We start from the raw sequence: 21,212 nt of genomic DNA on the forward strand, positions 1-21,212 counted from the left end.
TACATTTGCTTCAGTGATATTTTTTTAGAGCAAGAAGTAATACGTTAAAACTAAGTACTGTAAATAGACACAATGGGGGGGGGGTGTGTAAACTGTATTTTTTGTGAAAATGATGAGGAAGATTTGATGCATTTTTTGTTGTTTTCCCAGGAATATAGTAAAGAAAGGAATGAAATAATTGAGCTACAACAACCATACGAGGAAGACCTAAAGAAAATATTAGGATTATTTCTATTTAGTGAAACAAATAGAGAAAAGAAAAAAAAAAAGAAGTATTAAACCTGATGTGGAAGAAAAGACAAAACAGTACAAGATAAACTTGTCAGTGTTGCCAGATATGGGAATTTATCCCTAGATTTGGGGATTTTCGGTGTCTGATTCGGATAGTCTGTACAAATTTCTATATAGAAGAAACAAAGATGAGTAAACCTTTATATTATTACAATTAGTTTGTGTGCACTTATATGGAGTATAGTGAATAATTTCTATATTAGCAAAGCCTTCATGACTAGAAAAAAATATTTATTTGTGGAAATGGGGATTTTTGGGTTGTTTTGGGGATTTTTTATCATGAGGTTTGAGGATTTTTAGACGAATCCATCTGGCACACTGAGCAAGTGGACTGTGGCAACAACTAATGGATATTATATAGATTTGTGGTATGTGCTGTTTAATTTCTCTGTTTCTTTTTACTCTGATGGTAATGCATAATAATTTCATTGATATTTCAAATGATTTTACAGCCAAAGTGATGTTCTTGGTGTGTAAATCTTATAGATGTAATTTATAGCCTATCCATAATTTTTCCAGATCTCAATTTCAGGCCAGATTAAGCCTACTCAGTAGGCTTAATAACACATTCTTGTATGATGTCTTGGAATTTAAAAAGAAACATTATTAAAAAAGTAGACAAATTAAATGACATAAAAGTCTACAAAATAAACACTCCTATTAATATTGCAGTTACCTAACCTAACTATACCACCCTTATCTTTAACCTACTCTAACCTTACCTACCCATACCTTGGCTATCCATACCTTATCTACCCATACCTTACTTGCCTATCACTTTGCCTACCATCACATGTTTTAACTTTTTCTGGTTTTACCTAACCTCACATTATATACCCTTACCTTAATTGCCCTTACCTTACTTACTCATATACTTTACTTAGCCTTATCCCTACTCTTATTTTACCTAGCCTTACATTAATTTACCTACTCTTACCTTACCTTACATACTCATACCTTATATACCCACAATTCGCATGCCTATACCATAAATATTCTTATCTTCCTACAATAAAATCATATTTGACTTTGAATAACTACAGTATATTCAGCTAAGAGTTTTTGCTTAGAGAGTTGTTGTTTTACCCAAAAACAAATACAAAATAACTAAAATAAAGAATCCTTTTTGGTACAACCCAGGAACATTAATGGTGGGCTACCTCTAAGTCTGCACTCTGGTGTAGACGTAACAGTTCCTCCTTTACTTAAACCAGTTTGTTATGTCACTCACTGTTCAAAGGAAAAGGCAACCTCATTTGGCAGATGTAAAGGACTCAAGTTTGTATATTTAGGGAAAAATACAAATTACTTCAAAATTTGTCATTTTATACCAAATATTCTTTTCATGTTTGATATGCTATAGTTATACAATTACTGTATATGGACTCAAGTTTGCATTTTTAGGAAAAAATACAAATTACTTCCAAATTTGTAATTTTTTTTACCAATTATTCTTTTCATGTTTGATATGCTGTAGTTATACAATTATATGGACTAAAGTTTCTATTTTTAGGAAAAAATACAAATTACTTCCAAATTTGTAATTTTTTTACCAATTATCCCTTTCATGTTTTATATGCTGTAGTTATACAATTATATTGATTCAACAGGACATGCAGTATGAACAGCTATATAACTTGATGCTGGAATCAGCTACATTATACCTTCATCTAAGAGGAGAAAATGAACTCCAATTAATAGTCCCCTTAGCTACAGAAACACCTCAGTCTGTGACCTCCTAGAATTAGGTAAGGAATAATTTGATTTTGTTACATGGGCCCATGTTTTGATTATAGGTTTGTATGTGAAACAGTTATGGGATCAGAAAAAGACCTGTGAGTGTGGTTATGGTATCTAAAAGTGCTTTGTTCTTACACAAATACAAAACTTCGTCTCTTAATAACAGAATTGATGTTAGCGCAGTTTGAACTTGATAGTAAAATCATATATCGAGGTGTTGGCAATAGCCGGTAGTTAGTGGCCAGTGGCGGGAAAGCCCCGCCCCCTTCTGCTGGTACACTGAACTGTCGCTTTGATTCTTGACACTGATTAACAGAGATGTACTTTTGGCTTCTCTTCAAACCTGGCTTTTAGAATTTTCGTTTTTAACTCTTGGACACTTGTTACCGTTGACGATGATGTGCTACGGAATAAACTTTAGCGCTTTATGACGTTGTCATTGAGTCTGAACTCGAATGGCCAGCTGATATTCCGCCCTTGAGTCAGAGTTCATTGGTTGTCCAACCACTTAAAAGTTCGAAAAGAAGACGTTATCGGGAGGAACGAGTTCTTCGTGAAAGAGAAACAGCAATCAATATGTCTCCAATTGGGCAGGCGGTTGAAATCGGAATCATTGTTTACCAATGAACACGCTGCTTTGCACTTGCATCCTTCCCCGACTAGATTCGAAAAAATGCCTCGCCAAATCTTGTCTGTGCTCTGCGAGCTCAAAATATGGCCACACAACAGCCCCCTCATACAATACTAGTGTGGTTAACATTAGCAAGCTTTTGTCACATATGATAGCTCACTCCCACACTAGAGCTTTTAACACTAGCGCACATAGTGACTGAGCTTCACATGATCCGATGGATCTTCACGTGCCTCCTATGGTTAGCTCTCCCCAATGGGAGAATTTCTTTATGTCCCGAATGTTCAATTACGAGTGCACATTTCGATGATAGCAAAGCAAGCTATGATGGCTAGCGTTTTCATTTAAAGCACAAGATTTCCCTGATGGACAGAGGATAGCTAATAAAAAAGTGCTCTGGTGTGCAACTTCTTCATGCATTCAGCCTAGATTATTACACTTACTTAACAGAGGGAATCTATTGTACGAGTGTCTATTTGTACCTCCAAGAGCCCTCGGTCCAGGCACATACAGTAGTCAGTTAACTTCGTACACACTGCCGGTGAGGAGAAAACATGGCTGCTGCCCTTTCTTTTCCCCTGTTGGACGATTATTCCTTTAAGATTGAACAACGAGACTTACATACAAGTCACTCCTACAATTTCTCTACCCATGAGAGAGATAGTGTTGGCTAATCCTTCACTGAGGACAAAGGAATAGACGGCGAGATTGTGTAAAACTTTGCTTGCTTCTCAACTGTTCGCAGTCACACGCATTTTGGAGAGCAACACTGCACATGCTCGTGATTGTGCATCTTTTGGTGATTGCTCACTCCTACAGGAATACCATCTCACCTGTTCGCTCGCCTATTAGACCAATTCTAGACATGCTGCTAGGTGTTCTCACACTCAAAAGAGAGCGCCATGTTACATGTTTGCAATAGCGCGCCAGCTGACGATCGATTGTAAATCCTCTCGCATGCTCACAGTCGATTGCGCACCTCGTCTTTTCACACTCGATCATGCATCTGCTTACCTGCTCACGATTGATTGCACGCCCTTTCACCCGCTCTCTGGAATGCTTTCCTATGGGAGCACCTCTGCTAGCACTTTAATTTTATTTTTGGTATTAGCAGGGGATGCGCTTATCTTTTCCCAGTCATTCATTTAACTTAGAACTTAGAGCAGTCATACGCTGGTAGGCTCCTATCTATTTGCATACAAGCTCGCTCACCAGTTGACATGTAAGCCTCTGCTCTTTAAGCGCTCTCACCCCCTTTTAATCCTGCATATACATGGGTTAGATAATAAGATTTGGGCAAGTACAGCAATTCTGCTCCCAGCACAGTCCAATGACTTTAGGTGAATACAGGGAAAATACTGAGGTGCTATTGACTACGCTTTGGTGTTAGATCCTCAATCTTAGAGGCATAGGCAATTGAGATTGCCAAGATGCTTCTTATATGTTGATAATTACATAGTCACCAATCAAATATGTTTATGGTCGACCTTTTGAGAGCACCAAACCATCATTAGAGCATTTTTCATCTAGGCAACCACTTTTAGATCTAGTCTCCTGAAGGCTTTGTCCTCTTGGAAGTAAGAGGACTCTTGTTCTTCCTTTTCGAAGGGATCCAAAAGAAGTGAAAGTATAGACCACAAAAAAAAGGTTGGCTGGATCTCACGGGTCTTTTTGGATGAGAGATCCTGACGATCCTTATTCCTCTCATTGCCACCTACTAAGCAGAGGAGTTCCTCAGAAAAGGACAGTTTTTCTTGTAAAACCTTTTAGTTCCCAATATAAGGAAATTAGAGATATTTCAATTGCAACCCTGTTCGGTGTTGAAGGACTCCCCCAAATCCATAGTATGGTTGCTACAAGTAACTGGTCCAGATTGCACTGAGTTTGAGTAGTTGAAGTCCGAGTCCTCTCTTCTACAGGCTCTGTCCTTGATGAGGAGAATTAACCACATTGGCAAAGTTCCTAGATTGCCAATTAAAGGCAGGAAACCAGCAATAGACAGAATGTGTTGTGCTCCATAGGGTTCAAGACAATGGCTACAACTCCTCCTGTCCGAGCTAGCTAAGGAGGCATTCAACAACGACGATATTTAGGTATCAACTCAGAAAAATTCCCTGATAGCAAGCTGATCATCTAGAATCCTGTCACCAACATTTTTAAGGCGGAGGTACTATTGTGTCACTCAGGACTCTTATCCCTCTCCTTTGCCTCTGGACCCAGTGGTTTCTGCCCTTACCCTATCCATTTTACCCGAGAAACTAGCCACTCGGTATCTAACTTTCACGGCTTTGGAGGCCTGTTACATGGAGGCTGTGGAATTTTTGGTTCACCTGGTAGCTAACCAGTGGGCCAACTGCATTTTAAAGAAGTGAGATGCAGTTGCTTTCAAGTTTGTGAGGCAGGTAGACTAGAGAGGTAAGTAAGCTTAAAAATTCCTTGGTTAAGGGTCCTTCTCTGTTCCCCATAGAGCAGGGAGAACTGAAGTAAATTCAGTCATGATTCACTTTCCCATCAGGTGGTGTCTTTCAGGAGCCCTCAGCCTTTCACCTCCAATAACCATATAAGGACATCTCTCCCATCTAGATCAGAGATAAGTAGACATGACCTCAGAGCCACTCCTTGGGAGTCTAAAAAGTCGTCTATTTATGGTCAGCCATTTAGCCAACAAAGAGGTCGGAATTAAAATTGCAAAGGAAATGATAATCAAGGCTCTCAATCATGCTAGGGATGGTAATTCCCCTATTCAACCAGCTGCAATGTGGGGATGCTTGGTAGAGCAATAGAGGAGGTGATAGTTTCGCAGGACAGAGCAGTGGATGGGGGACATGCTTCAATTTGGAAACTGACTCCTGTTCTCCAGCTCACCCCTTCTCACTGTCGACTTCAGGACACACTGGGTCTCGTGAGACACAATCCTTCGGGGTTATTACCTTGGACTTCTCCTCCCTATGGGATAGAGAGCTCTTTGGAGTTCTCACATGGTGTTGGCCTCCAACCTTTTTCTGTTTCTGCTTCATCCCGTCATGCCCTCAGGGCACAATTAGTCGTGAGTCATAACCTTTGAGGTTATTTCCTCAAGCTTCTATTAATGACGAGATAGAATCAGATCAGGTTATATTCACACATGAACATTTTCACAATGCTATGGCTCATGAAAATTCAAGTTATTCTTGACCAGTGATGTTGTGCTTCGCCGCAAGCACATTATCCCACAAATAACTGCACGAGCTACACTGGGGGCTCTCACACACGGAAACGTGTTCGCATTGCTTAAATTCGTGTACGAGCACTTACATTGAGTCAGGAAAATTGTAATTTAGCCCCCTTGGATGCAGAAGAGCGAGCTACTACTGCCGACGAAGGCTGTTCACTCCGCCAGTGGCATGCACTACCCTTACAGGCTCACGCACGCCCATATAAAGTTGCAATGGCTACTTACCATTTTACAGAACCTAATGATGTTCATAAATGCTGCTCTCAGGTTCAGCCAATTGATGCTGGGAACTAAGCAAATTGCCCCAAAACATCATTAGGTCTCTTCTCAGTCAATAGTTATATCCCTTGGGGAAGGTCAAGTTATTCATGAACCCCTACCTTCCTGTAAATCCCAGACATAGGGTAATCTGCCCTCAAGTGGACTCCTCTTTCATCCCTGTCAGGTTAACCTAATATATCAAGATTGTACATTTAAGTATCAAAGTTACTTAGATTCCAAAAGCTTTTCTTAGCGAGTCTGTTCCCTTAAGACGAAACAATTGGAGCATATTCCAGTTTTTCCGATCAGGAACAGAGAGATCCAAGATGCATTTTCCTCTTTGCTTAGAGATACCTGTCATTAGGGAGATTATCGATGTTCTCCTATCGAGTGCGGGCGCAATGAACCATTCTAGCTGCTCCCGTATCTTTGGCCTGCCCCTGGGTACCCATCACATGATTCCTGCCATAAGATCTGGGGAAACATATACCTTCTTGGAGGTAATGTTTTCTTTCTGTGTGTTAATCTGTAGCTGGATTTTAGCCCACAAGTGTCTGCCTGATGATTGTGACTGAAAATAAAATACCTCTCAATTTTGTCTTTCGGAAATAGTTGCTTGCGACTGAACATTTGCTTGACAGCGATCAGCCTAGGAGGTTCGCTGTAATACTGTTATCCTATAGAGATAACTGGTTACTCCGGTGTTTACCTGTCCGCAGAGTTTTGGGGAGTAGGCTACTCGGGCGCCTGTCCTAGTTTCCATTGGAGTTGGAAGGGAATATTAGTTTTCACCTGAATGTGTTGTGTGCAACCTCTGTCTCTCAGTTTCCTCGAATCATGATACGAGCTATAGCATGCAGGGATCAAGCTTGAGAGAGTGAAGTCAGTGGCACCACCTGCCCGTAAGGGGAAATGAAAGTCGGAATTGCTCCCACTACAAAGGCCATCTCTTTCACCATCTTGCCGGAGGGGATGGGGGTTTGGTAGGGATGCCATGGAAGTAGTGGACAAATGAGAGACCCTAGGGTTTGATCCTCAGACAGTCCTAACCCTCCGCACGAGGTGACATATCCTGCTGCTTTTTCTCTTCTGTTGACTCAAAATTCAGTGATTTTTACCACTAGTTATCTCTGATGGTTATCCGCCAAAGAATCTTACTGCTGGGCTTTCTTCATCTGCCACCTTACTTGCAGAGGAAGCACTGGATGTGTCGCCCGTCGACTGGTTCTAGCCTACCTGAGAAAAATATTGTCAATCCTCTTTTCTGTTGTGTTGTCACCACTAACTGAAAAATCCTCAATGACTTTAGCAAGGAAAAGAAATTACCTCACTCTCCTTCTCCTCCTCCTCTCAGCCCTTTACCTTTGACTTTGTTCTTTGCTCCTGAACCTTCAGATGCTTCCAGACGTCTGAAGATGAAGAAGGTTGTCTGTACCAAACTTTCATGCTTTCATGTGAGTGTGGCATAAGTGGTGCATCAGCTCTCACCAATCATCAAGAAGATCAAGTAGTATAAGGAGTTGATATTTCTGCTCCTGTTGCAGGTATGTGTCATCCTCTTCCCTTGTTTGACAGTGAGATAAGGCCAACTAAAAGCAGAGGAAGAGGGAAGCCTTCTGAACGAGACAAAAACCAGGACCTCCATGTGTACAATCGCCTCTACACCATACCCATGATCACCTCTACACTCACGATCACCTCTACGAGCAGGAATAATTGTATTAGCATGATAATTTTGGGAAGGTTCTCCTTGTGCACAATTGTCTTCACTCACGTTCTCGATCCCTAGTGGATACTTGTTATTGTGTAAATTCATCTCCACACAAATGATGATCTCCATGCACACAATCTCCTAAATGTACATGATTGCCTTTGAGTGCACGATCCTTTTTGCATGAACGATTGCCTTCAAATGCATGAACACCTTCACACACACAGTTACATCTAGAGACATCAGGACTTCGGAGGCAAGGTCTCTAATTGCAAAGCCTCCACGAATAAAGTCCCCAGGCGTAAGGTCTCTAGGAAAATATTTCCACTGGTAAAGTCTCCCTGCGCAGTGTTCGCATGTAATATTTCCATGAATGAAGTTTCCATGCACAGATTGTCCATGCAGAAAGTGGTCTTGAGCAGAATATCTGCTAAATATGTTTCATATGCAAAATCTCCAAGTGTATAGTTACCATGCCCAAAAAAATGCCTATCAAGCCGTTTGGCAAGGTGGCAGCAGTATGGAGCCTTCAGGATGAATAACACCTCCCATTTATTGGTTCTTATCCTCCCTCACTCAGACTTGGTTTTTTTTCTGTCATCACCCGACTTCAGACAAAACCTTTGCCCTTCAGGCATAGGTGATGAAAATGCTGGAGAAGGACACACCAGATTGTACTAGATGACTCTCCTGGATTTTACAGTCATCTATTCTTCATAGAGAAGTCAACTAGGGTTTAGAGACTGGCCACTGTTCTCTTCCCTTGAGCAAGTTTGTCCTGCAGACTCCTTTCAAGATAAGATGGCAAACATTATTTGAGCAACCATCACTGGGAACAATTTCATGCTTCCTTTGGATTAGAGCGGTACATACTTTCAAATTCCATTCCATCAGTCCTACAGGAAGCACCTCCACTTTTTCCTCTAGGGAAGGTATATCAATTCAGAGTTCTTTGCTTTGGACTGGCTACTGCACCCTAAGTGTTCACAATACTGTAGTTTCAGCTTGTGCTCACAGTAATGGCATTCTTCCACTTCGATACCTGGATGTGTGGGTTATCCTGTCCTCCTCTCGGAGGCAGCTGCCTCAGCACCAAGACACTCTTCTTATGATCTGCTACGATATGGGGATTATGTTAAATGAGGAGTAATCCAGTTTCACAGTCAAGAAGAGGATGGAGTACCTAGGAAGGCTGACATAGCATCAGCTAGGTTTTCACTAGGTCTTCCCATCAAACATCATCATCAGTGGACTCGGGAAAGTATTGCAACCTTTTCTCACCGAGCAGGAATTACTGGCTCAACAGTGGCAACTGCTGCTCATACATACCATATCTTATGAGAAGCGTGTTCCCTTCTGTAGTGTCTGAAGAGAATTTGGTTAGCTGCCAACGATCCACTATACCATCTTGCTTCAGTAGAGAAGGAGATATGGGACGGTCTACCATGAAGGTTGGAAGACGAGAACAACATTAAGGGGACTCTTCTGGAGTATCCTCTAGAAAAGTTGCTGTTCATAGGCACGTCGAAGAAAGGAGGGGGTACACAACCAAACCACCAGAGGTTGTTAGTCTGACAAAAGAAAGGTTCTGCATATTAACCTGTTGAAGGTGAAGAATGTACTCCTGGTGCTGCAAGTATACCAACATTGCTGGATAGATTGCTCGGTTACATTGATGAACAACACCTGACTAGTGGCTTACATCAACAAACAATGAGGTAGTGTTTCGCAGCATCTCTATGAGTTGGCAAAGCAGGCTCACACATGGGTACTCAATAATGCAGTGGAACAGTATGCAAGATTCATCCTAGGCAAGAGAAATATAATTGCCAAGTTCAGTTGCTAGAGACAAGTCCTAAGAGCAGAATGGTCTCTTCGTCGAATAGGAGCGAAGAAATTTTGATTGTGGTGCTCCCCATTGAACAGTATGCTTGCCACCCAATTCAACAAATAGTTCCTGCTCGTTTGCTCTCCAGTTCCGAACCCAACAGAGTCTCTAGTGGACGCTTTGCATTATCCATGGCACAGCACCGACATCTATACATTTTTAGCCACTTGGCCTGATTTCCAGAGTAATGAATAGTGTGCTGACTACTCTGCATATCAAGAGTAACTCTGGTGACTCCCAAATGGCCACACGCCAAAGCCTACCCAGACCTGTGGTTGCTCCTAGTCTAGGTATAAATAGAAATACCCCTGTGGCCCAATATGCTTTGTCAGTCCCACCTGCAGAGGCACCACCACTTGGTTATATCCCTGTCACTTTATGGGTGAAGACTACCTAGCATGTCCTCTAATTGAAAGACGCTTTGCCAAGCACTGCACAGGAGAAGTCGGGCCATGTTCTTTTATTGATGTTGTAGAGGGGTTAGTTTTCTAGTCAGAGCCTCTCTGTAACTTATATATGATTTTCTTGTTTACTTTTGCCAGGAGAAGTTCCTCTCAATCTTGGTGAGGAAAGGATATTCCTCAGCCTTGAGTCAGGTCTTTAAAGGGCTTAGACCTTTCCTATTAGTGGGAGCTATATATGATCATGAGGAGCCTCGAGCAGTCATGTCCTCATTGGGAACTCAAGCTACCTGCAGGGGATGTCACCCAAGTTCTCATGTCTCTCAAGGGGCCCCTGTATGAACATTTAAGGCATGCGTATACAATATTGTGTCATAGTTCTATCACTATCATGATAGCTTTATTAATAAATGAATTCAGGATTTTTCAGTGGTTGCTGCTATTTAATAGTAGTTAAAACAGTCAAATGTTTGTAGGCAGGGAAACATGGAATTATATAATGGGATATTTACCTCAGAACATGTTAGGTAAGGGAATTTTTGTGATTCTTGCTGTTTTATTCATGTTTAAATATTCTATATGCTTTTAAGAGAAGTTAAAATGAAAAGATTTAGTTCAAGATTATTAGCCAACAAACCATTGATAGCTGTGTATTATTAATGTTCAAATTCAAATAACAAACCGTTTCAATGCTGTGTAATTCAAAAAAGCTGGTGTCTATATCAAACTCCTAAATGGTGTAAAATTACAATTATCAGTGTTTACCCTTTGAATGCTATACTTGTCGCTATATAAAAAAAAAGTTTACAATCATTGCTAACTTCAAGCAGGGATAGTTAGCGAGATTGAATTATCTCGAGTCTATTTCAGTGTCTCTTTACTCATTCATAAAATGAAGGTATTACGTGACAGACTTCTGCATCAATGTTGTGTTGTCCCTTTTATTTTACTGCAATATTTTCTCTTGTTATTCAGTCTCTCTTTCAAGGGACACTGCCATCATTGCACCTCATGCAGTGCACTAAAGGTATGAATTAAGGATTTTCACAGTTGCCTCTTTCTATTCTTCCACCTTACCTTCCTTCCAACAGCCTTTCTTATAACCTTCTGTCCAACCTTTATCAACTTGTACTTCTTAGTGTATCGGAAGGAATTTCCACTTGTTTCATGTTGGGTCTGAATGGCCTCCCTGATCTTAGCAGCATGCCATATGACCAATATCAATAGATTATACTGATACAGTACTCACTTTATATGCCTGTCGGAAGATATCTTTGGAATAAAACTGTCCAATTAAACATTCAGTAAAAAGATTTATACCCCTTATCTACCAACTCACATTTTGGTTTATGCCATGAAATGATTAATTGATAACACATCTATAGCAAGGACTAGTCAAGGCCTGAAAGTAGTTGAGAAGACCAATTCATTTGTAATTGGCTTGATACTATCCTTCAGAAAAGTAAAACTCATGGGCATTGAATCTAAGTACTAAAATAGCGAGTTTGTGGAAACCTTTCCCTATTATTAAAGTATTTGAAAATATTTTAATGTCCTCCATCTATTATACCAGAAAAATATATTTAGGCATAATTATCTCTTCACCTATAGTATATAATCGCTATTTTTCAATATTAATCTTACCCGATGATCATGAATCTGTCAACTCTGTTGCCCGACAGAAAAAACCTAAGGTCGGGATACGCCAGCGATCGCTATACAGGTGGGGGTGTACAACAACAGCGCCATCTGTCGAGTAGGTACTCAGGTACTTCTTGTCAACAAGAACCAATTTTTCCTCTGTCGTGCCACCGGCAAGACCTACTTGGATACGCTGTTGTTTCTGGAGTTGTTTTCACGCTTTTTGGTGATGTATTCGCTCTAGATATTAGCTTTCGCTGTTCAGGAGGTATTATCATTAGCTTATCAAGCTTTTTGATTAGTTTTGGATTAATTGTTGATGAACTTTGATAGATTTTGGATTCCCCCCTTGGCTAATTCAAGAATTCAAGATGTCTGACCATTCTCAAGTCCCTAAGTACAGGCAGTGTAGCGCTAGGGACTGTTCTAGGCGTCTTCCGAAGGCCTCTATAGATCCTCACACCGTTTGTTCCAATTGTAGGGGTAAATCCTGTCAATTGGAAGATCGATGTGAGGAATGCGCTGGGCTTTCGGAATTCGATTTTAATGAATTCCTTAAGTATGCACGTAGGCTAGAGAAGGATAGGATCAGGAGGAGTTCTTCTCGCTCGTTTGATTTTTCCTCTCCCCATGCCCCTCAACCTATTCCTTCCCCTGTAGTGGTGACTCCCGACCCTGCTACTAGTGCTCAACCCTCGATGGCGGACATGATGCGTGCCATTCAGGCTCTTGGTGACAGAGTGGAGTCATTAGCTAATGACCGGAATCAACTTTTGGCCGATGTCAAAGAGTTGAAAGAAAAAAGTGCAGTGGGAAGTGTAGTGAGTGCAAGTGCGGTGAAAAGTGTCAGTGTCAGTGTTACGCATGAGGGTGCATCTGTTCGTGCCAGTCGTCCTCCCAGTCCGGGACCTCTTGCAAGCTCCCAAGCCCAGGGGAGAAGCAATGTCGAAGGACCAAAGGGTTCGACAGGCCTTGATCAGCGTACGGATGTACCCTCAGTGGTTGCGGACGCATCTTGCAGAGATCGTCCCATCCACAAACAGACGAGTGAGCCCATTCATTCCTCGTCTGTGGAAGAAGTTTCTAGGAAGAAACGTTGGACCAAGGTCTCACGACCTCTCAAGCGCAAGGTCCCTTCCGAGCGAGTCCAATGGCCCAGGTGTAGCCACTGGGTCAGTTCGGACTCGCCGCAGTCTTCCAAAGACTGCACACCTCCCAAGAGAGGTAGAGTGGTTCCGCAGCAGGCAATCACTCCGTCTGTTGCCGCACCAACCACGGTAGACCCTAAGTGGTCTATGCTGCAGACTATGCAGTCTCAGCTTGCTTCCTTCATGCAGGAGTATCGTGCTGAGAAGGTTGACTCTGCACCTGTTAACCTACAACCTGCCACAGTTGTGCGCTCAGCAGATACTGCGGCTGCCTGCTCCCACACTCCGCCTGTGAGAGCTCCACCACCGATGCGCAGTCGACCCTGCCAGACGCATGTTGACGTTAGCCGACATGCGGCTCCCTCCGTTGACATGCGTGAGCTACCGCATCAGCAGTGGGAAGGTGCTGTCAAGCTGCCGTGTTTTGACGCAATGCGGCAGTCTCCGCAACCCACGGCAGTCCCTCCCACGCACCAGCACTCCGCTTTTGTTGTTGCCAGCTCTCAGACTGACCAGCAGCGGCATGAAGTTGGATCTAGTGCAGCTACGCATGCACCCGTGCTGCCGGATTCAGCCGTTCAGCTGTTTGCTCCACCTTTGCCACTTCCTCCTCAGCATTCGGATGAAGGAGTATCTGATGACGACGAAGCTGCGCATTTGGACGATCCGCACTCCGACATAGAAGAACCCAAGTCTACGCCTCCCTGCTTAGACTTTAGGAAAGTCCTTGCCCTGTTTAGGGAGTTGTATCCGGAACAGTTTGTGTCTGCAACCCCGCGCTCACCTCCCTCTGAGTTCGCTTTAGGCATGCAGTCTGCAGCTCCTGCCTTTACGAAACTCGTACTCGCGCGCTCATCCAAGAGAGCTTTGAGGGTACTGGGAGAGTGGTTGCAGTCCAAGAAGCAACTGGGGAAGACTGCCTTCATCTTTCCACCTACCAAGCTTGCTTCCAAATCTAGCGTCTGGTATGCCACGGGAGAGGAACCCGGCTTGGGAGTTCCTGCCTCTGCCTAGGGCGACTTCTCAAGTCTGGTTGACTCTCCCCGCAGGCTGGCTATGAGACGTTCCAAGATTTGCTGGACCTTTTCGGACATGGACCATCTGTTGAAGGGAGTTTTTCGTGCTTTTGAGATCTTTAACTTCCTGGACTGGTGTTTGGGAGCGTTAAGCAGAAAGACCTCCCCTTCGGATAAGGACTCTGCCATGCTTATCATGTCAAGCATGGACAAAGCCATTCGGGATGGGTCTGGCGAGCTTGCGGCTTCGTACGTGTCCGGAGTGCTTAAGAAGCGAGATCACCTTTGCTCCTTCTTGTCTGCGGGGATCACACCATGCCAGAAGTCGGAGTTGATGTTTGCTCCGCTTTCCAAGTGTCTCTTTCCGGAAGAGCTGATCAAGGGGATTGCTGCCTCGTTGATCCAGAAGGATACCCATGACCTGGTGGCGTCTTCCGCACGTAAAGTCACAGCTTTACCTTCCGTGCCTAGACCTAGGATGGACACACCAGCGTCTAGGTTCATCCCGCCCTTTCGTGGCAGAACCTCTAGCAGAGGAGGTACCCGTGCAGACAGTCAACGTGGCAAAAAGAAGAAGGGTTCCAAGTCCTCGAAAGGCAGAGTCTGACTGCCTACCTCTCCAGACAGCAGTGGGAGCCAGGCTCAAGAACTACTGGCAGGCTTGGGAGAACAGAGGTGCAGACGCTCAGTCTGTGAAGTTGCTAAGAGAGGGGTACAGGATTCCGTTCTGGCGCAATCCCCCTCTAGCAACTACTCCCATCAACCTCTCTCCCAACTACAAGGAGGAGGACAAGAGGCTAGCTTTACAGCAAGAGGTGTCTCTCTTGCTACAAAAGGGAGCGGTAGTCATAGTCCGGGACCATCAATCCCCGGGCTTCTACAACCGTCTCTTCCTGGTAGCGAAGAAGACAGAGGTTGGAGACCGGTGCTGGACGTCAGTGCTCTCAATGCTTTTGTCACTAAGCAGACGTTCACCATGGAGACGACGAAGTCGGTGCTAGCATCGGTCAGGAAGGAAGACTGGATGGTCTCGTTGGACCTAAAAGACGCGTACTTTCACGTCCCCGTCCATCCAGACTCCCAACCTTTCCTAAGGTTCGTCTTTGGAAAGGTCGTTTACCAGTTCCAAGCCCTGTGCTTTGGCCTAAGCACGGCACCTCTTGTGTTTACCAAACTGATGAGGAATATTGCCAAATTCCTGCATTTGGCAGACATCAGAGCCTCCCTCTTTTTGGACGACTGGCTTTTAAGAGCTCCGTCAAGTCGTCGCTGTCTGGAGAATCTCAAATGGACTATGGATCTGACCAAGGAATTGGGTCTCCTGGTCAATATAGAGAAGTCCCAACTCGTCCCATCCCAAACTATTGTCTATCTAGGTATGGAGATTCAGAGTCGAGCTTTTCGGGCTTTTCCGTCGGCCCCCAGAATCAGTCAAGCCCAAGAATGCATCCAGAGCATGCTGAGAAGGAACCGATGTTCAGTCAGGCAGTGGATGAGTCTAACAGGGACGCTTTCATCGCTGGCCCAGTTCATCGCGTTAGGGAGACTCCACCTCCGCCCCCTTCAGTATCATCTAGCTGCTCACTGGAGAAAGGACATGACGCTAGAAGCGGTCTCAGTTCCTATATCCGAAGAGATGAAGTCTGCGCTGACGTGGTGGAAGGACAGCATTCTTCTCAAGGAAGGTCTTCCGTTAGCTGTTCAGACCCCCGACCATCTTCTCTTCTCGGACGCATCGGACACGGGCTGGGGTGGGACACTGGACGGACGGGAATGCTCGGGCACATGGAATCCGGATCAAAGAACACTTCACATCAACTGCAAGGAGCTATTGGCAGTTCATCTGGCCTTGAGAAACTTCAAGTCCCTCCTTCTAGGCAAGGTGGTGGAGGTGAACTCCGACAACACTACAGCCTTGGCGTACATCTCCAAGCAAGGAGGGACTCATTCGAGGAAGTTGTTCGAGATCGCAAGGGACCTCCTCATCTGGTCAAGAGATCGAAAGATATCGCTGGTAACGAGGTTCATTCAAGGCGACATGAATGTCATGGCAGACCGCCTCAGCCGGAAGGGTCAAGTCATCCCCACAGAGTGGACCCTTCACAAGAATGTTTGCAGCAGACTATGGGCCCTGTGGGGTCAGCCCACCATAGATCTGTTCGCTACCTCGATGACCAAGAGGCTCCCAAATTATTGCTCACCGATTCCGGACCCAGCAGCAGTTCACGTAGATGCCTTTCTTCTGGATTGGTCCCATCTAGACCTGTATGCGTTCCTTCCGTTCAAGATTGTCAACAAGGTACTGCAGAAGTTCGCCTCTCACGAAGGGACACGGTTGATGTTGGTTGCTCCCCTCTGGCCCGCGAGAGAATGGTTCACCGAGGTACTGCAATGGCTAGTGGACGTTCCCAGGACTCTTCCTCTAAGAGTGGACCTTCTGCGTCAGCCGCACGTAAAGAAGGTACACCCAAACCTCCACGGTCTTCGTCTGACTGCCTTCAGACTATCGAAAGACTCTCAAGAGCTAGAGGCTTTTCGAAGGAGGCAGCCAGAGCGATTGCCAGAGCAAGGAGGACATCCACTCTCAAGGTCTACCAGTCAAAATGGGAAGTCTTCCGAAGCTGGTGCAAGGCGAATTCAGTTTCCTCAACCAGTACCTCTGTAACGCAGATAGCTGACTTCCTTTTATATCTAAGGAATGTAAGATCCCTATCAGCTCCTACGATCAAAGGTTACAGAAGCATGTTGGCAGCAGTCTTCCGACACAGAGGCTTAGATCTTTCCACCAACAAAGATCTACAGGACCTCCTTAAGTCTTTTGAGACCTCAAAGGAGCGTCGGTTAGCCACACCAGGTTGGAACCTAGACGTGGTTTTAAGGTTCCTGATGTCAGCAAGGTTCGAACCGCTTCAATCAGCCTCTTTTAAAGATCTCACCTTGAAGACTCTTTTCCTCGTTTGCTTAGCAACAGCTAAAAGAGTCAGTGAGATTCACGCCTTCAGCAGGAACATAGGTTTTACATCTGAAACGGCTACATGTTCCTTACAGCTTGGTTTTTTAGCTAAAAACGAGCTTCCTTCTCGTCCTTGGCCCAAGTCGTTCGAGATCCCAAGCCTGTCCAACTTGGTTGGAAACGAACAAGAGAGAGTACTATGCCCAGTAAGAGCTCTTAAGTACTATTTAAGACGTACAAAGCCATTACGAGGACAATCAGAAGCTTTATGGTGTTCTATTAAGAAACCTGCTTTACCGATGTCTAAGAACGCAGTTTCTTATTACATCAGGCTTTTGATTAGAGAGGCCCATTCTCATCTGAAGGAGGAAGACCTTGCTTTGCTGAAGGTAAGGACACATGAAGTTAGAGCTGTCGCTACTTCAGTGGCCTTCAAACAGAACCGTTCTCTGCAGAGTGTAATGGATGCAACCTATTGGAGAAGCAAGTCAGTGTTCGCATCATTTTACCTTAAAGATGTCCAGTCTCTTTACGAGAACTGCTACACCCTGGGACCATTCGTAGCAGCGAGTGCAGTAGTAGGTGAGGGCTCAACCACTACATTCCCATAATCCCATAACCTTTTTTAATCTTTCTCTTGAAATGCTTTTTATTGTTGTTTTTGGGTTGTACGGAAGGCTAAGAAGCCTTTCGCATCCTGGTTGATTTGGCGGGTGGTCAAATTCTTTCTTGAGAAGCGCCTAGATTAGAGGTTGTGATGAGGTCCTTTAGTATGGGTTGCAGCCCTTCATACTTCAGCACCTAGGAGTCTCTCAGCATCCTAAGAGGATTGCTAGGCTCAGTAAGGAAGACGTACTTAAAAAGGCAGAGTAATGGTTCAAGTCGACTTCCTTACCAGGTACTTATTTATTTTATGTTTGTTATTTTGAATAACTGCTAAAATGAAATACGGGATACTTAGCTTCTAATGTTAACATGTATGCTGGTCTCCACCCACCCCCCTGGGTGTGAATCAGCTACATGATCATCGGGTAAGATTAATATTGAAAAATGTTATTTTCCTTAGTAAAATAAATTTTTGAATATACTTACCCGATGATCATGAATTTAAGGACCCTCCCTTCCTCCCCATAGAGACCCAGTGGACCGAGGAGAAAATTGGTTCTTGTTGACAAGAAGTACCTGAGTACCTACTCGACAGATGGCGCTGTTGTTGTACACCCCCACCTGTATAGCGATCGCTGGCGTATCCCGACCTTAGGTTTTTTCTGTCGGGCAACAGAGTTAACAGATTCATGATCATCGGGTAAGTATATTCAAAAATTTATTTTACTAAGGAAAATAACATATTTTAATGTTATTGACTTCTTTTATACAGTATGCAATACTGTATTACCAATGCAATGACGTTACTGATAACCTTATCAAGAATAGTATTGAGAAAACCATTGTTTAAAGAGTAGGGTTAATGTGAAAGCAGCAATTACATATTATACATGGCTGTTACTATATTTTCAGATAATTATCCAAGATGAACTTTGTCTTATTCTTGTTTTTTCTCGAACTCTGGTTATTAATGCTTATCTTCCTTCAGATGTTTTTGTTGAGATCATGAAAGCATGGCCAAGGTGTCTTATTCTTGTTTTTTCTCGAACTCTGGTTATTAATGCTTATCCTCCTTCAGATGTTTTTGTTGAGATCATGAAAGCATGGTCAAGGTGTCTTATTCTTGTTTTATCTCGAACTCTGGTTATTAATGCTTATCTTCCTTCAGATGTTTTTGTTGAGATCATGAAAGCATGGCCAAGGTGTCTTATTCTTGTTTTTTCTCGAACTCTGGTTATTAATGCTTATCTTCCTTCAGATGTTTTTGTTGAGATCATAAAAGCATGGTCAAGGTGTCTTATTCTTGTTTTTTCTCGAACTCTGGTTATTAATGCTTATCTTCCTTCAGATGTTTTTGTTAAGATCATGAAAGTATGGTCAAGGTTAAAGTTTAAAAGTGTTTCTTATTTTTATCTCTAAAGATGAAGTTGAATATGTGTGTTATTCTAATGGATAATCCCAAAAAGTTACTCTTATGCATGAAATTATTTATCAAGAGTCAAGGTGAAGAACATTTGGAATAAAGATAGTTTACTTTTCTTCCAGATGTGTTCATTTACCTGCACATATGAAGTCCAGAAACTGAAGCCAGTAGACAAACAACTGTTTATTGGACAACCAGATTACCCTAATAATATGTGAAGGAGATGGAAACTAAAGGAATGCCGATGGCACAATAGGCATAGGAGATGATTATGATGAAATCAAAGCTGATAACAGGGATGGCGGCTGTAAAATATAAATGAGTCCAGTTTAAAGATAAGTTAAAATTCTCATCATTAAATTTTTATTTTCAATATTAAACTTACCCGATAATCATGTAGCTGTCAACTCCGTTGCCCGACAGAATTCTACGGAAGGGATACGCCAGCGATCGCTATACAAGAGGGGGGTGTACTCACAAGCGCCACCTGTGGCCAGGTACTGCAGTACTTCTTGTTGACACCACTTCAATTTTTCCTCTGTCGTGCTTCCGGCAAGACGTTCATGGATACGCTTATAATTTTGGAGTCTTGTTCACGGTTTTTGGTGAAGTATTGCTCTAAGATTTCAGCTTTCGCTATTCAGGAAGTTTTATTATTAGCTTAGCTAGCTTTTGGAATTAATTTGATTAATTCTGGTGACGAAGAGAGTATGAACTCTCTTTCACCTTTAAATGGCCGACCCTTCCCTTAGACGGAAGTGTTGGTGTCTAGAGAGTATAGACTCTCTTTCTTAATTTTGCTTAACAAAAGTTATAGATTTATTTTTTTATCTCTCCGCCTTTTATAGGCCTCTTCGATTAACTTCCTTTTATTATAAACTTATTAAATTAATTTTTATATTTGTTTATATTCGACCTTTCCTAATAGTAGGCGGTCTTTTCTTGGTACCGAAGTTAATTAACATTGAGCCCGTCATTTCGGTTTTACCTGTTAACATATTATGCTATTTTAATGTTTTTGAAAGAATTTCTTTGATAGTCTCGTACTGTTTTCAAAGTTGAACTAACGTTTTGTTTTGTCTCTGCAGTTGTTGACGTTCAGAACGTTCAACTTGCGCTCTATCGTTACGATAGAGAGAGAATTTTCACGGTGTCACGTTGCAGTAAGAGTAACCGTGTCTAACGTTTTGTTCATTCTTTCTTAGCTTAATGGTTTTAATTCTAATAAAGGAACTTTTTATTTGGGAAATATTTCAGTTTTTTTTTTTTCCTTTAACAATAATATGTTTTTCAATATTAAACTTACCCGATAATCATGTAGCTGTCAACTCCGTTGCCCGACAGAATTCTACGGGAGGGATACGCCAGCTATCACAATACTAGAAGGGGGTGTACTCACCAGCGCCACCTGTGGCCAGGTACTACAGTACTTCTTGTTGACACCTCCTCAATTTTTCCTCTGTCGTGCTTCCGGCAAGACGTTCTGGGATACGCTTATGATCTTGGAGTATTTTCACGGCTTTTGGTGAAGTATTTCTCTCAGATTTCGGCTGTCGCTTTACTGGAAAACTTCTATATTAGCTTAGATAGCTATTATTTAGTTCTGATTAATGGTTAACGATCTTTTTGCTTGATTTGGAATCCCCACTTGGCTAACTCTTTGATTCAAGATGTCTGACATTTCACAAGCCCCACCCCATAGACGATGTAGGTCTTGTAATAGGCGTATTCCGAAGGCCTCGGTAGATCCTCACACCGCTTGTTCTGACTGTAAGGAAAGACCCTGTCAGTTAGAAGATCGATGTGAGGAATGCGCCGGACTTTCGGAACTTGATTTTGTCCGATTTCTTAAGTATTCAACCAAGTTAGAGAGAGAGAGAGTTAGGAGAAGTTCTTCTCGCTCTTCACTTTTTTCCTCACCTCATGATCCCCTACCTTTTCCTCCCCCTGTAGTGGCTACCCCCGAACCTACTATTTGCCCTCAACCTGATATGTCTGTTGTTTTGAGTGCCATTCAGGCTTTAGGTGACAAAGTGGAGTCGGTGGTTAGTGATCATAAGTCTCTTATGGCCGAAGTCAAGGAACTTAAGGTCAAGAGTGCAGTGGGTGGTAATAGTGCCAGTGCTGTGACGAGTGCTAGTGTCAGTGCAGTGCCAAGTGCTAGTGTCAGTGTCAGTGTGGTGCGTGAGGGTACTTCTGTGCGTGCCAGTCGTCCTCCCAGTCCGGGACCTCTTGCAAGCTCCCAAGCCCAGGGGAGAAGCAATGTCGAAGGGCAAAAGGGTTCGGCA

General features: G+C 43.2%; 1 long non-coding RNA gene across 1 annotated transcript; it reads left to right on the forward strand.

Moving 5' to 3' along the window:
* Positions 1-603: 603 nt before the first annotated feature.
* On the forward strand, positions 604-19,269 carry LOC137654379 (uncharacterized). The gene is made up of 3 exons (XR_011046628.1): positions 604-659; positions 1,902-2,039; positions 19,047-19,269. It is a non-coding gene; the product is annotated as an uncharacterized lncRNA (long non-coding RNA).
* The last annotated feature ends 1,943 nt before the right edge of the window (positions 19,270-21,212 follow it).

Source organism: Palaemon carinicauda, chromosome 15 (genome assembly GCF_036898095.1).
Source record: "Palaemon carinicauda isolate YSFRI2023 chromosome 15, ASM3689809v2, whole genome shotgun sequence".
NCBI classification, from domain to species: Eukaryota; Metazoa; Arthropoda; class Malacostraca; order Decapoda; family Palaemonidae; genus Palaemon; species Palaemon carinicauda.